Source organism: Propithecus coquereli, unplaced genomic scaffold (genome assembly GCF_000956105.1).
Source record: "Propithecus coquereli isolate 6110/MARCELLA unplaced genomic scaffold, Pcoq_1.0 Scaffold1, whole genome shotgun sequence".
Taxonomy (NCBI): domain Eukaryota; kingdom Metazoa; phylum Chordata; class Mammalia; order Primates; family Indriidae; genus Propithecus; species Propithecus coquereli.
In genome coordinates this window covers 2,243,990-2,259,115 of record NW_012133857.1, presented here as the reverse complement: position 1 = coordinate 2,259,115, position 15,126 = coordinate 2,243,990, and positions in this window count along the sequence as shown.

The window sequence follows — 15,126 nt, the reverse complement described above, 5'->3', positions numbered from 1 at the left end:
GACAGAATATGATAAAAAAAACAAAATAGTCCACTCCGCTTGTAGCATCTGAGGATGTTTTATTGACTGTAAGAGATACAGGTGTCAAAAGAGGAACCAGGAGGACCTTCTCAGGCCCAGCGCTCAGGAGTGAGGTTTAGCCAGACGTTATACAGCTTATAGTAGCTTCCAACCCCCTACTTCCAATCACAACATCCTAAACAATTCCCACCCTGCTCAAATGCCCCCATTACTGTAGAACCAAATTCTAAGAGAAGTACTTGCAACACTCAGGGTGACACAGAGGTCCCTTCTAGGGACCAGCCCACACTAGGCAGTGGGGGGTGAGTCAGGGGAGCAGCAGGCACCCAGCCTGCATGTTAACTTTGGTGGTCTTTCCCGGTGGGTCTCTGCTATGTGGTGGTATGCAAACCAGCCAGTCCCAGGAGGTGGCCTGCAGGCCAGGAGACCCACCAAATGCACAAGTGCACTTCCTTTCCAGCGCCAAAGACAATCCAAGAATACAGAGCAATTACAGAAGAGCAGGAGTTTCATTTTGAGCTCTACTATAATCAAGAGTAGAAAGAACGAAGAAAGAAAACAGGAACACATTACTAAGACAAAAAAAAAAAAGGATTCAAGTTGCCCCAGAGTATCCCCAGCCTCCCTAAACAATCTCAGTGATGACAGAGGAACACAGGACAAAGCCTCCCTCTGCCACAGTGTGTGCACATGGACATATACACAACACATATATATCTGCTTGTATGTGCGTGAGAAACCATGTCCACTTTCTGAATTTTGAACTATTTTAAGAGATGAGCATGGGTGGAGGGAATACAAGGCAGGAAGCAAGGTTGTGCGGGGCAGCCCAGGATGGAGTGTGCCTGTATCTGGCTACCGGGCTGGCACAGCTGCTGGCAGCCTATTCCCCAGCCAGCCTGGGTACAAGTCAAGGCAGGGCAGAGGGCAGAGGCCAGGCCAGCCACATTATATAAGGAGAATGCTTTGTTCTTAGCCCCATCCCAAGCTCTCTCACGAGGCTCACCGCTGTCCCCTTTTTTCCTTCACCTAGCTTCCTTGAGTGTTTCCATTCTCTGAATTGCCTCTGTTGAACTGCCAAGAAAACAGTCACTACCAGTTGCCACTGCTCAGTTTAATGTTCCCCTCATGGGGGAGAACTGAGGTGGAGACACGAGCCCTGTCCTCAGCCTTCATCTCCTGACTCAAGTCAGGAAAAGCATTTTTGCTTTATTTGTCTCCCAGTAGCCAAGGGAGCTACACCTGGGAGGTAGGAAGTTTGGGCTTTGCTGTTGATTTATCTGTCCATTCCCCACTCTGGGCCTCAATTTCCCCATCTGAGTAAAGGGAGAGCTTGAACTAGATCATCCCTAAGGATGCTTCCACCTCTTGGTGTGTGATTCTAGAATAGAGACAGGCTGGGTGCAGTGGCTCATGCCTGTAATCCCAGCACTTTGGGAGGCCGAGTCAGGAGGATGGCTTGAACCCAGGAGTTTGAGACCAGCCTGGGCAACATAGTGAGATCCCATGTCTACCATAAATAAAAAACTTAGCCAGGCATGGTGGCATATGCCTTTAGTCCCAGCTACTTGGGACGCTGAGGCAGGAGGATCGCCTGAGCCCAGGAGTTCGAGGATGCAGTGAGCTGATTGCACCATTGCATTCCAGCCTGGGTGACAGAGCCATACCTTGTATTAAGAAAAAAAAACCACACAAATAGAGAAATAATGATTAGAAGACTCCCACTAGAGGAGCGAGACATGATCGAAGACCTTCCCAGAGTCAATCTTCGGTTGAAACTATGATCCCAAAATCTTGGTACTCAGGCACTGAACGTCACTGATTGCGCTTTACCTCTACATTCCCTAAATCCTAATTTTTTCATTTATTTCTTTCTGTCCTTACCCTTGTCCTCCCTCCCCACTCAATCCTGAGAAGATTGCCAAAGGCTTCCCATGATGCTTAGAGTTCTCCTCTTTGAAGAAGAGGAGATCACTGCAGCTCCAGGGACCTCTCTGTGCTCTGCTGTCTCACTGACCTGGGAGGCTGTGCCCAACGCCAGCATGCGCGCTGGTCTCTGACCTCCCCGTGCAGCCTAGTTACCCCACTGAGTGCCTGTAGGACAGGGTTAGGGTTGTCTCTGGCCCTTCAGGGAGAGTCAGCACACCGTGTACCTCATCTTCCTCTCCTTGTACCTGCCTTCATTCAAGGCCACAACTAAGATCAAAGAGAGGTGTGACAGAGTTTTCTAACCACCACAGCAGTTTTAAGTAGAATGAATACACTCTCCACACTGGAAGATCACGGGCAATCATGTCCAGGGAGTTCAGGGAGGCGTTTGTGTGTGGGGTGGGAGGTATCTTTCAAAGATCCCTTGTAGGGATGTACTAGAAGGTGTCTCAGATCTCTTCCAAATTTGCAAGTTAATGATTTTTTTTTTTTTTTTTTTTTTTGAGACAGAGTCTCACTGTGTTGTCTGGGCTAGAGTGAGTGCCGTGGCGTCAGCCTAGCTCACAGCAACCTCAAACTCCTGGGCTCAAGCGATCCTTCTGCCTCAGCCTCCCGAGTAGCTGGGACTACAGGCATGCGCCACCATGCCCGGCTAATTTTTTCTATATATTTTTAGTTGTCCGATTAATTTCTTTCTATTTTTAGTAGAGACGGGGTCTCACTCTTGCTCAGGCTGGTCTCGAACTCCTGAGCTCAAACGATCCACCCGCTTCGGCCTCCCAGAGAGCTAGGATTACAGGCGTGAGCCACCGCGCCCGGCCAATGATTCTTATAAATAAAAACTTGTGGTATGATATGGTCTGGATGTTTGGCCCCTCCCAATCTCATGTTGAAATGTGATCCCCAGTGTTAGAGGTGGGGTGCAGTGGGAGGTGTTTGGATCATGGGGGCGGATCCTTCATGAATGGCTTTGTGCCCGCCCCGCAGTAGTAAGTGAGTTCTCTCTGCTCACGTGAGAGCCGGTCGTTCAAGAGAGTCTGGCATCGCCTCCTCCTCTCTCTCGTTTCTCGCCACATGACATGCCTGCCCTGCTTCGCCTTGTGCCTTGACTGGAAGCTCCCTGAAGCCTCCACCACAAGCCAAATGCTGGCTCCATGCTTCTTGTACAGCCTGCAGAACCACAAGCCAAATAAACCTCTTTTCTTCATAAATTACCCAGCCTTAGGTATTTCCTTTACATCAACACATTATGGACTAACACAGGGTAGGACTTCTGGTTTCTCGTCTGGCATGTACAGAGTTTATAAGTCACCACTCCATTTTAACAAGTAAAAAGCTGAAGGAACTGAAAAATCAACACCTCTTCTTCAATCTGTCAGGAAGTCAAGTCCCTTGGGAAATTGCTACCCCCAAAGTTAGAGAGACAGATGGGTGAATACGGAGAATTACAATTTACCAGATGAGAAATCCACAAGAAGAAATCTCCGCAGGAACAAGTGCTGGGATAAGAGCACGTGAATTGTAACTCACAGATTGCTGGAGGCTCAATGTGAACAACTCTGAGAGTTAAAAATTCCAGAGAAAGGACCCCATACTTCTGTGAGTTTTACCTCCAAGATCTCTACTGGGTCCACAAAGTGAAAAATCGAAGAAAAATCCCCTTGTGCTAGAGGCTCAATGTGAACAACTCTGAGAGTTAAAAACTCCAGAGAAAGGACCCCACACTTCTGTGAGTTTTACCTCTAAGATCTCTACTAGGTCCACAGAGTGAAAAATCCAAGAAAAACCCCCTTGTGCTCTGGCATGGGGAGGGGAATAGTAACCATTTGAAATAAGCCAGAGCATTCTGTTTTGTTTTGTTTTTTTTTTTTTTTTTGAGACAAAGTCTCACTCTGTTGCCTGGGCTAGAGTACAGTGCTGTCATCATAGCTCACAGCAACCTCAGACTCCTGGGCTCAAGCGATCCTCCTACCTCAGCCTCCAGAGTAGCTAAGACTACAGGTACAAGCCACCATACCCAGCTAATTTTTTTAAAAAAAATTTTTGTGGAGATGGGGTCTTGCTGTTGCCTGGGCTGGTCTTGAACTCCTGGCCTCAGGTGATCCTCCCACCTCGGCCTCATTCTGTTCTTCTTAATAAGGCCTGCCCTCTAACTGGCCTTAACCTAATTGGGAGAGAAATAGCCAACTCAAGCCCATTCTAGCCATCTTGTCCCACCTAAGAGGGGGTGGGAGACTGAGAAGCACCTGTGAAGTTCACAGCCCAGAGACACTGGCTCACTCAAAGACTGAGACCTAATCATTGGACCATAGAATGCTTTCCCTCTCCCTACATCTTACCACCACATCATTAAAAGCCTATTTACTGGAATTCCTTTTACTGAGTACATCATGTCCAGCTTTCAACAAAAGATTACAAGGCATACTAAAAGGCAAAAACAGTTTGAAGAGCTAGAGCAGACATCAGAACCACACTCAAATATGGCAGGGATGTTGCAATTATCAGACTGGGAATTTAAAACAACTATGATTAAAATGCTGTTAGGAAAAACTCAAACTGTTTTCCTCTGCTCTCACACCAACACAAAAATAGTCAACACCAAAGACTTCTGTGACCTCAAAATATGTGGGGATTTTTCCCCACCAGCAAGCAAGCAGTCAGTTCTATAGGAGACACCAGCTGGGCTAGGTGTTCTCCAATTCTAACACTATCCACCTGGAAACAGCATCAGATCCCACAGGTTGGGGGCTTGGTCCCCGAGACTTCCCCCTACCCCCAATGCAAATACCAGTCACAAATCTAGGCCTCCAGAACTTCTAACTGCCTTCAAGTTGGGGTTCCCATGATCCCTCTTGGGGTTTGATTAATTTGCTACAGTGGCTCATAGTACTAACGGCAATACTTACTTAAATTTACTGATTTATTACAGAGGTTATTTTAAAGGATACAAATAAATAGCCAGATGAAGAGATACGTAGGGTGAAGTCTGGAAGAGTCCTGAGCACAGGAACTTCTCTGTCCCTGTGGAGTTGGGGTGCAACACCCTTCCAGCATGTGGGTGAGTTCTTGTTCACCTTCCTGTCAGCCTCCACATGTTCAGCTCTCTAGAAGCCCCTGAACCCTGTCCTCTTGGCCTTTTTATGGAGACTTCATTGGATATGCATAATTGAAGCATGGACAACAGTGTTGAAATGTGATTGGACAAAAAGGGTATGATCTACATCCAGCAAGGCCTGTATGTTCAGATTTTTCTTGGCTTTTGTGTGCAACATTCTTTCCTCCAGGGTATACAACAGGATTCCCTCTGGAATGAGGGCAGTATGACCCACAATCAGATTAGAGTCCTGCTGTGTGCAGGTAAAAGGATGATAGGAGAAGGTCAGAGAAAGTCTGTTTACTGTAATATGGGCTATGTTACAGGAGACAGGAATCACGGATGAAAACACACACATGTGTATGTGTGTGTGTGTATATATATACATACATACATATATATATATCTCATAATATGACAGATGCTAAGAGCTCTAGTGGATAAAGTAGATAATATGCAAGAACAGATAGGCAATGTAAGCAGGGAAAGGAAAATTCTAAGAATGAACCAAATAGAAATGCAGAGACCAAAAACGTTAAGAGAAATAAAGAATGCCTTTGCTGGGCCTATTGGTAGACTGGACATACTTGAGGAAGGAATATCTGAGCTTAAGGACATCTTCAATAAAAACTATCAAAACTGAAAGCAAAGAGAAAAAAGCAAAGGATTGGGAAAAAAACCCAATAGAGCAGAATAGCAAAGAACTGTAGGAAAACTACAAAAAGTGTAATATATGTGTAATGGGAATTCTAGGAGAAGAAAGAGAGAAAGGCACAAAAGAAATAACGGAAACGATGACTGGGGATTTCCCCCAATTACATTCAGATACGAAATCACAGATCTAGGAAGCTCAGACAACACCAAGCAGAATAAATGCCAAAAACTACACCTAGCCATAACATTTTCAAACTACAGAAAATAACAGATAAAGAAAAAACCTTGCCACTTGGCCACTGTGGCCCTGCTCCCTTGCACACCTCAGCAGCCCTGCCCACTGAGTGCCACTGGGCCACAGCTCTGCCCCCTGGGTGCTGTCATGGTCCTGCCTGCCATGCACCATGCACCTCCATGGCTCCATCTGCCACCATGGCCTGATCGCCTCAGCTGCCTCCTGCTGCATGCCACCACTGCACCTGGACCTCAGTAGAGTGAATGCCCACAGACCTGGCACTCCTGGCCACCATCTAAATGGGCTCACCCAACCACCACTGCTACTGCCATGGGGAATCCCAGGTGGAGCAAACTCCCATGCCATCCACCTCTGTGGAGAAGGACACAGCCAGCGCTCCACCTGAGCTTCCAACAGCAGCCTGGGGACCAACCCACCACTCTGCACGAATACCGCCCAGCACTGAATTGGACTGTGACAACCACAGGGGAATGGGATGATGCAGAAGAACAGCTGAATTATAGGCTCTCAGTGCATCTGCCCCTCTCCTACTGGGTCAATCCTCCAGAGTACAACACAAGTACGCCATTTAGGGACCTCTCCTTCTTTGCACTAAGTAGGAGAATTCTCAGCAGAAAAGAACAGGTGAATTGCAAATTTATTTGTCTTGAGCTGAGAGAAGATGTTTCAGATGAGAAGGAACTAGCATAAGAACTTTGAAAACATGAAAAAACAAGCTGTTTCAACACCCTCAAAGAATCACAATAGGTCTCCAGCAACAAAACCCAACCTAAAGGAAAACTGTTGAAATGGCAGAGATGGAATTCAGAATATGGGTGAAAATAAGATGAATGGGGTTGATGAGAAAGTTGAAAACACAATGAAACCAAAAAAAAAAAAAAATTAGGATATGAATGAAAAATTCTCTAACAAGACAGAAAAGATATACTAGTACTTAAAGAAATGAAACAGTCATTTAGGGAATTTCAAAACACAGCAGCAGAAAGCTTTACCAACAGACTAGACCAAGGAGAAGAAAGAATTTCAAAGCTGAAGACAAAGCTTTCAAATTAACCCAGTTAGTCAAAAATATAGAAAAAAGAATAAAGAATAAATAATCACTCAGAGAAATATGGGACTCTGTAAAACAAACTAACATAAGATTCATAGGTATCCCTAAGGGAGAAGAAAAAGCAAAAAGCATGGAAATAATTGAGGAAAACTTCTCTGGTATTGTCAGAGATTTAGCTATTCAGATATAAGATGGTCATCGAACAACTGGAAGATTCGTAGCAAACAGGACATCACCAAGACACATAGTCATCAGTCTGGCCAAAGTAAAAATGAAGGAGAAAACCCTACAAGCTGCAAGAGGAGAGCTACAATTAACTTACAAAGGAAAACCCTGTGTAAGATTAACAGCACACTTCTCAGCAGAGACCTTACAAGCCAGACAGGATTGGGGTCTCATTTTTAGCCTTCTTAAATAGCACACCTGCCAGCCAAGAATTTTGTTTCCTGCAAAACTAAGTTTCATAAATGAAGGAGAACTAAACTCTTTCCCAGCCAAGCAAACGCTAAGAGATGTGTCACCTGCCCTATACGAAATGTTCAAAAGTGCTCTATACATGGAACAGAACAATTGATACCCACCAGTGTAAAAATACCCGTAAGTTAAAGCTCACAGCTCTTATAAAACGGTAGCACAAGGGGGGAAACAAAGCAACAAGCAATCATTCAACAGGATGAACAGAACAGTATCCCACATGTCAATATTAACACTGAATGTGAATGGTCTTAATACTCCACCCAAAACATATAGATTGGCTGAATGGATGAAAAAATACAACATAAGTATATGCTGTCTCCAAGAAACCCATCTAACCTGCAAGGACTCGCACAGATTCAAGGTAAAGGGATGGAAAAAATATTCCACACAAATGGAAACCAAAAGTGAGCAGGGGTAGCTATTCTATTCTATCAGATAAAATAGACTTCAAATCAACAATGGTTAAAAAAGACAAAGACGGCCATTATATGATGATACAGGGAGCAATTCAGCAAGGAGATATAACAATCCTGAATATATATATGCACCTAACACAGGAGCTCCCAGATTCATAAAATAAATTCTATTAGATATAAGCAAAGAAATAAACAACAGCATCATAATAGCCAGGAATTTCAACATTCCATTGACAGAACTATATAGATTATCGATGTAGAAAATCAATAAGGAACTTAATTGAGACTCTAGAACAAATGGACCTAACAGACATTTCCAGAACATCTTAACCCCAAAACTATAGAATATACATTCTTCTCATCAGTACATGGGCCATCTTTCAAGGTAGGTCATATGTTAGGTCATAAAACAAGTCTCAAAAAATTCAGAAAAATCCAAACATACCAGGTATTTTCTCAGACCACAGTGGAAAGAAACTAGAAATCAATTCTAGGAGGAACTCAAATCTACAGAGTCATGGAAATTAAACAACCTGCTGCTGAACGATCCTTGGGTCAATGATGAAATTAAGATGGAAATTAAAAGATTTTTCAAACTGAATGACAAAGGACACAAGCTTCCAAAATCAATAGGATAGACTAAAAGCAGTGTTAAGGGGGAATTTCATGGCCTTAAGTGCTTACAGGGAAAAGACAGAAAAATCACAAATTAACAACCTCATGTCACACCCCAAGGAACTAGAAAAAGAAGAACAAATCAAACCCGAAGCTGCAGAAGAAAAGAAATAACGAAGCTCAGAGTAGAAGTAAATTAAATGGAAACCAAAAAAATAATAATACACAGTATCAACAGATCAAAAAGTTGGTTCTTTGAAAAGATAAGCAAAATTGACAGAGCACTATCTAAATTAACTAAAAATAGAAAAGGACTCAAATAAGCTCAATCAGAAATAAAAAAGACATGACAACTAAATGGTACCACAGAAATACAAAATATCACCCATGACTACTATGAAAACCTCTATGCACACAAACTAGCAAACCTAGAGGAAATGCATAAATTTTTAGAAATGCACAACCTCTTATGTCTGAATCAGGAATAAATACAAATCCTGAACACACCGATAACAAGTAACAAGACTAAAACAGTATTAAAAAAATCTCCCAATGAAAAAAAGCCTTGGACCAGATGGATTCACAGCCCAATTCTATAAGACCTACACAGAAGAACTGGCATCTATTCTACTGAAATTTTTCCATAACATTGAAAAGAAGGGAATCCTTCCTAACTCATTCCATGAAGCCAGCATCACCTTGAAACCAAAGCCAGGAAAGGATACAACAAAAAAGAAAACTATAGATCAATATCCCTTATGAATACAGATGCAAAATTCTCAACAAAGGACTAGCAGACTGAATTCAATAGCACATCAAAAAGATAATTCACCATGATCAAATGGGTTTCATCTCAAGGATGGTTCAATATATGCATGTCAAGAAATGTGATTTACCACATAAACAGAAGTAAAAACAAAGACCATATGATCATCTCAATAGATGCAGAAAACGCATTTGATAAAATCCAGTACTCATTCATATTAAAAATAGTCAACAAATTAGGCACAGAAGGAACATACCTCAGAATTATAAAGGCCATATATGACAAACCACAGCCAGCATCATACCAAATGGGGAAAAGTTGAAAGCATTCCCTTTAAGAACTGGAACAAGACAAGGGTGCCCACTGACAACAGTTTTATTCAACATAGTACTGAAGTCCTAGCCAGAGGAATCAGGCAAGAGAAAGAAATAAAGGGTGCTCAAGTCGAGAAAGAGGTGGTCAAACTATCCCTGTTTGCTGATGATATGATCTCCTAAAGACTCCACCAAAAGTCTCCTAGAATTGATAAATTCAGCAAAGTCTCAAGTTACAAAACCAATGTACACAAATCAGTAGCATTTCTATATACCAATAACAATCAAGCTGAGGGTCAAATCAAGAACTCAATACCATTTACAATAGCTGCAAAGAAAATAAAATCTAGGAATATACCTAACCAAGGAGGTGAAAGAACTCTACAAGGAGAACAACAAAATAATGATGAAAGAAATCTTACAGACAAATGGAAAAACATCCCATACTCATAGATTTAAGAATCAACATTGTTGGCCGGGCACGGTGGCTCACGCCTGTAATCCTAGCTCTCTGGGAGGCCGAGGCAGGTGGATCGCTCAAGGTCAGGAGTTCGAGACCAGCCTGAGTAAGAGTGAGACCCCGTCTCTACTAAAAATAGAAAGAAATTATCTGGACAACTAAAAATATATATATAGAAAAGATTAGCCGGGCATGGTGGCGCATGCCTGTAGTCCCAGCTACTCGGGAGGCTGAGGCATGAGGATTGCTTGAGCCCAGGAGTTTGAGGTTGCTGTGAGCTAGGCTGATGCCACGGCACTCTAGCCAGGGCAATAGAGCCAGATTCTGTCTAAAAAAAAAAAAAAAAAAAAGAATCAACATTGTTGATATGTCCATACTGTCCAAAGTGATTTACAGATTCCACATAATTCCCATCAATATACCAGTCATTTTTCCCAGATCTAGAAAAAATAATCTTAACTTCATACAGAACAAAAAATAGCCTGAATAGACGAAATGATCTTCAGCAAAAAGAACATATCTGGAGGCATATTACCTGACTTCAAATTATACTTAAAGGCTATAGTAACCAAAACAGCAAGGTACTGGTATAAGGGTAGAGTCACAGACCAATGGAATGGAATAGAGAACTCAGAAATAAAACTATATAGCTATGACCGACTGGCTTGCAACAAAGCAGACAAAAACATACACCAGGGAAAGGACATCCCATTCAATAAATAGTGCTGAAAAAACTGGATAGCCACACGCAGAGGAATGAAACAGGGTCCCTTATCTCTTGCCATATACAAAAATTAATTCAAGATGGATTAAAGACTTAAATGTAAGACCTGAAACCATAAAAATTCTAGAAGAAAACAGGAAAAATTCTTCTAGACATCAGCCTAGAGAAAGAATTTATAACTAAGACCACAATAGCAAATACAGCAACAAGAAAAATACATAAATGGGACTTAATTATAAAAAGTTTCTGCACAGCAAGGTAAATAATCAACAGAGTAAAAAGACCACCTACAGAATGGGAGAAAATATCTGTAAACTATACACCCAACAAAGGACTAATATCCAGAATCTATAAAAAACTCAAACAAATCATCAAGGAAAAAAACAAATAACCCCATTAAAAAGTGGGCAAAAGACATGAACAAAGTTCTTTCAAAAGAACACAAATGGCCAACAAACATATGAAAAAATGCTTAAAATCACTAATTATCAGGGAAATGCAAATTAAAGCCACAATGAGATATCACCTTACCCCTATCAGAATGCCCATTATTAAAAAATCAAAAAACAATAGATGGCATGGATAAAGTGAAAAAGGAATGCTTAAAGACTATTGGTGGGACTGTAAATTAGTATAATCTCTAAGGAAAGTAGTATGGAGATTCCTCAAAGAACTAAAAGGAGACCTACCATTTGATCCAGCAATCCCCCTACTGGGTATCTACCCAAAGGAAAAGAAGTCACTGTATCAAAAAGACAATTGTACCTGAATGTTTATTGCAGCATAATTCACAATTGCAAAGTTATTGAATCAACCTAAGTGCCCATCAATTGATGAGAAGATAAAGAAAATGTAGTGATACACACACATATATATGTATATATTATATATACACACATACCATAGAGTACTACTTATCCAGAAAAAGGAATGAAATAATATTTTTTGCTGCAACTTGGATGGAACTGGAGAACATTATCCTAAGCAAAGTATCTCAGGAATGGAAAAACAAACACCATTATGTTCTCACTAATGAGTGGGAGCTAAATGATGGGTACACATGGTCATACAGTTGTGTAAAGGACATTGGAAACTAAGAAGTGGGGAGGGTTGGAGGGGGGTGAAGGATAAAAACTTACCTGTTGGGTACAATGTATTCTACTCTGGTGATGGGCACACTAAAAGCCCCAACTTCAGCATTATACAATTCATTCATGTAACAAAAACACTTGTCCCCCCTTAATATTTTGAAAAGAAAGGAAGGAAGGAAGGGGAGGGAGGGGAGGAAGGGGAAGGTAGGAAGGGAGGGGGGGAGGAAGGGAGAATCCTGAAAGAAACCAGAGGAAAAAAACACACCTTACCTACAAAGGAGCAAAGATAAGAAGTACATCTGTCTTCTCCTCAGAAATCATACAAGCAAGCAATAAGAGTGAGTGAGATATTTCAAATGTTGAGAGAAAAAACCTACCAAGTCAGAGTCCTGTATCCTGTGTAATTATCCTCCAAAAGTGATGGAGAAATAAAGACTTTCTCAGGCAAACAAAAATTGGGGAAATTTGTTGCAAGTAGACCTGCTTTGCAAGAAATGTTAAAAGAAAGTCTTCAGAGAGTAGGAAAATTACATCAGAAATTTATGGATAAAGGAATATTGGAGAATAAGTAAAATAAAAATGTTTATTTTCCTTAACCCTAATTTGCCTAACAGATAACAATTTGTTCAAAACAATAATGGCAACAAATTAGATTATCTTTGCTTATGTATGTATATGCTTGTGTATAGCTGAAATGAATGCATGTAACGCAATAATATAAAGGATGGGAGAGAGAGGAAACAGGATTATTTTGTACTGGTAACCACCTGTGAAGTAGTATAGTGCTATCTGAAAGTGGACTTGAACTAATTATAAATATATAATGCAAACTCTAGGGCAATTACTAAACAAAGATAAAAGAAAGTATATCTGGCATATAAAATGGAATCACAAAAAATTATCAAAACTACAAAAGACAGAAAAAGAGTGGAAGACAAAAATAGGTATTAAGAACCAAGGGTGACAAACAGAAAACAGTAACAAATATGTGTTAATCCAACTATATCAATAGTTGATCACTTTACATGTCATTGGTCAAATACAGCAATTAAAAGGCAGATTGTCAGAAGGGATTAAAAAAAACCCCGAAACCAATTATGTGTTTTCCAAAAGAAACCCCCTTTAAAGACATATAGATTAAAAATGAAGGAATGGAGAAAAATATACTGTGTGAAATGCTAAACCAAACAAAGTGGGAGTACCTATTTAATATTAACTTCAGACAGAGCAGATTTTAGAGCAAGGAAAGTTATCAGGGACAAAGAAGGGCACTGTATAATGATAAAGGGGCCAATTTCCCATGTTGTCCCATGAAGACACAACAATCCTTAATGCGTATGTGCCTAACTACAGAACACCAAAATATGTCAGGCACTGATAGAAGTGCACGGAAAATCAGATGAGTCCAGTATTATAGTGGACATTGACATGCAAAAAAACTGAATCTACAAATAAATCTACATCCTTCACAAAAATTAACTCAAAATGGATCACAGATCTAAATATAAAATGTGAAACTGTAAAACCCTTAGAAAACAACATAGGAGAAAACCTAGATGACCTTGGGCATGGTAATGCCTTTTTAGACATAACACCAAAGGCACAATCCATGAAATAACTGAAAAGCTGGACATCATTAAAATTAAATACTTTTGCTCTTTGCAAGACACTGTTAAGAGGATGAGAAGATGAGCTGCAGACAGGGAGAAAATATTTGCAAAGGACATATCTGATAAAGGACTGTTATCAAAAACGTACATAGAACTCTTAAAACTGTAACAAAACCACCTGATTTAAAAATGAGCAAAAGTCTATTATCTATAAATGCTCCTTTAACCTTCCAACCTCACATACAATTAGAGAAATCAAATTAAACCAACCCCAGGATATCATTTCTCCCCTATCAGCCCAGCAAAAAATTAAAAAGTATGACAGTACACTCTGTTCGGCAAGTCTATGCTTATATAAATAAATAATTGAATTCATACATAGTGAGGGGGAAAGGAAAGCTCTTCCTCACAGAATTCCAATTAATAAATATAGAAGGAAAGATGGAAATAGAAAATCACCATTTGGCAAATATCACAGTAAAAACTGTGTTAGGCAAGAATCATCGAAGGATGCTAAGATTAGTGGGCAAAGTATGATGAGTAACAGGATATTTACATAGTCTCAAACTATCTCCCCATAAAACAATAATTAATTACGACAGGAAAAAATACTTTACAGTGGAGAAACCAAGTAGACACCCTTTAACCAAGTGATTCAAGTTAACATAACCAGCAATGGGACATATTTACATCATGTGCTTCTTGACGATGCAGCAAACAGCCTGACATCAATTTTGTGGTTTTCTTCCTCAAAAGCCATAACCTAAATTTTTTTTTTCTTTTTGTTAGAGATGAGGTCTTGCTCTGTCACCAAGGCTGGAGTACAGTGGCACAATCATAGTTCACTGCAGCCTCAAATCCCTGGGCTCTAGCAATCCTCCCATTTCAGCCTCCTGAGTAGCTGGGACTACAGGCACACACCACCATGCCTTATTTTTAAGGTTTTTGTAGACATGAGGTCTCAGTATATTGCCCAGGCTGGTCTTGAAGTCCTGGGCTCAAGTGATCTTCCTGCCTTGGCCTCTCAAAGTGTTGGGATTACAGGTGTGAGCCACCTCGCCTGGTCTATAACCTGAATTTAATTACGAGAAAATATCGGACAAACCCAATTAAGAGGCATTCTGCAAAATAACTAACCATTATTTTCCAGAAGTGTCAAGGTTACAAGAAATACAGACAGACGAGGAGTTATCCCAGGTTGGAGGAGACTAAGAAACTGTAACAACTAAATACAATGTGAGATTCAATCTTGGGACCAGAAACAGGGTAGTTGGGCAATTGACAACAAGGTTTAGGGATTAGTCAATAATATACTATCAATGTTAACTTCCTAGTTTTGATAATTGTATGTAGTTATGGATGTTAACATTTGGGGAATCTGGGGGACAGAGGGAAATTCCTTGTACTGTTTTTGCAACTTTTTTATAAGTCTGAGATTATTTCAAAATAAAAAGTTAAAATACGGCAGAGAAAAAAGGGCCAAAAACCTGAACACACATACCTCACCAAAGAAGATATAGTAAATAAGCATATGAAAAATGGACATCGTATGTCATTAGGGAATTGCAAATTAAAACGAGATACCATTGCACACCTATCAGAATGTCCAAATCCGTAATACCAGTAACACCAAATGCTGTTAAAAATG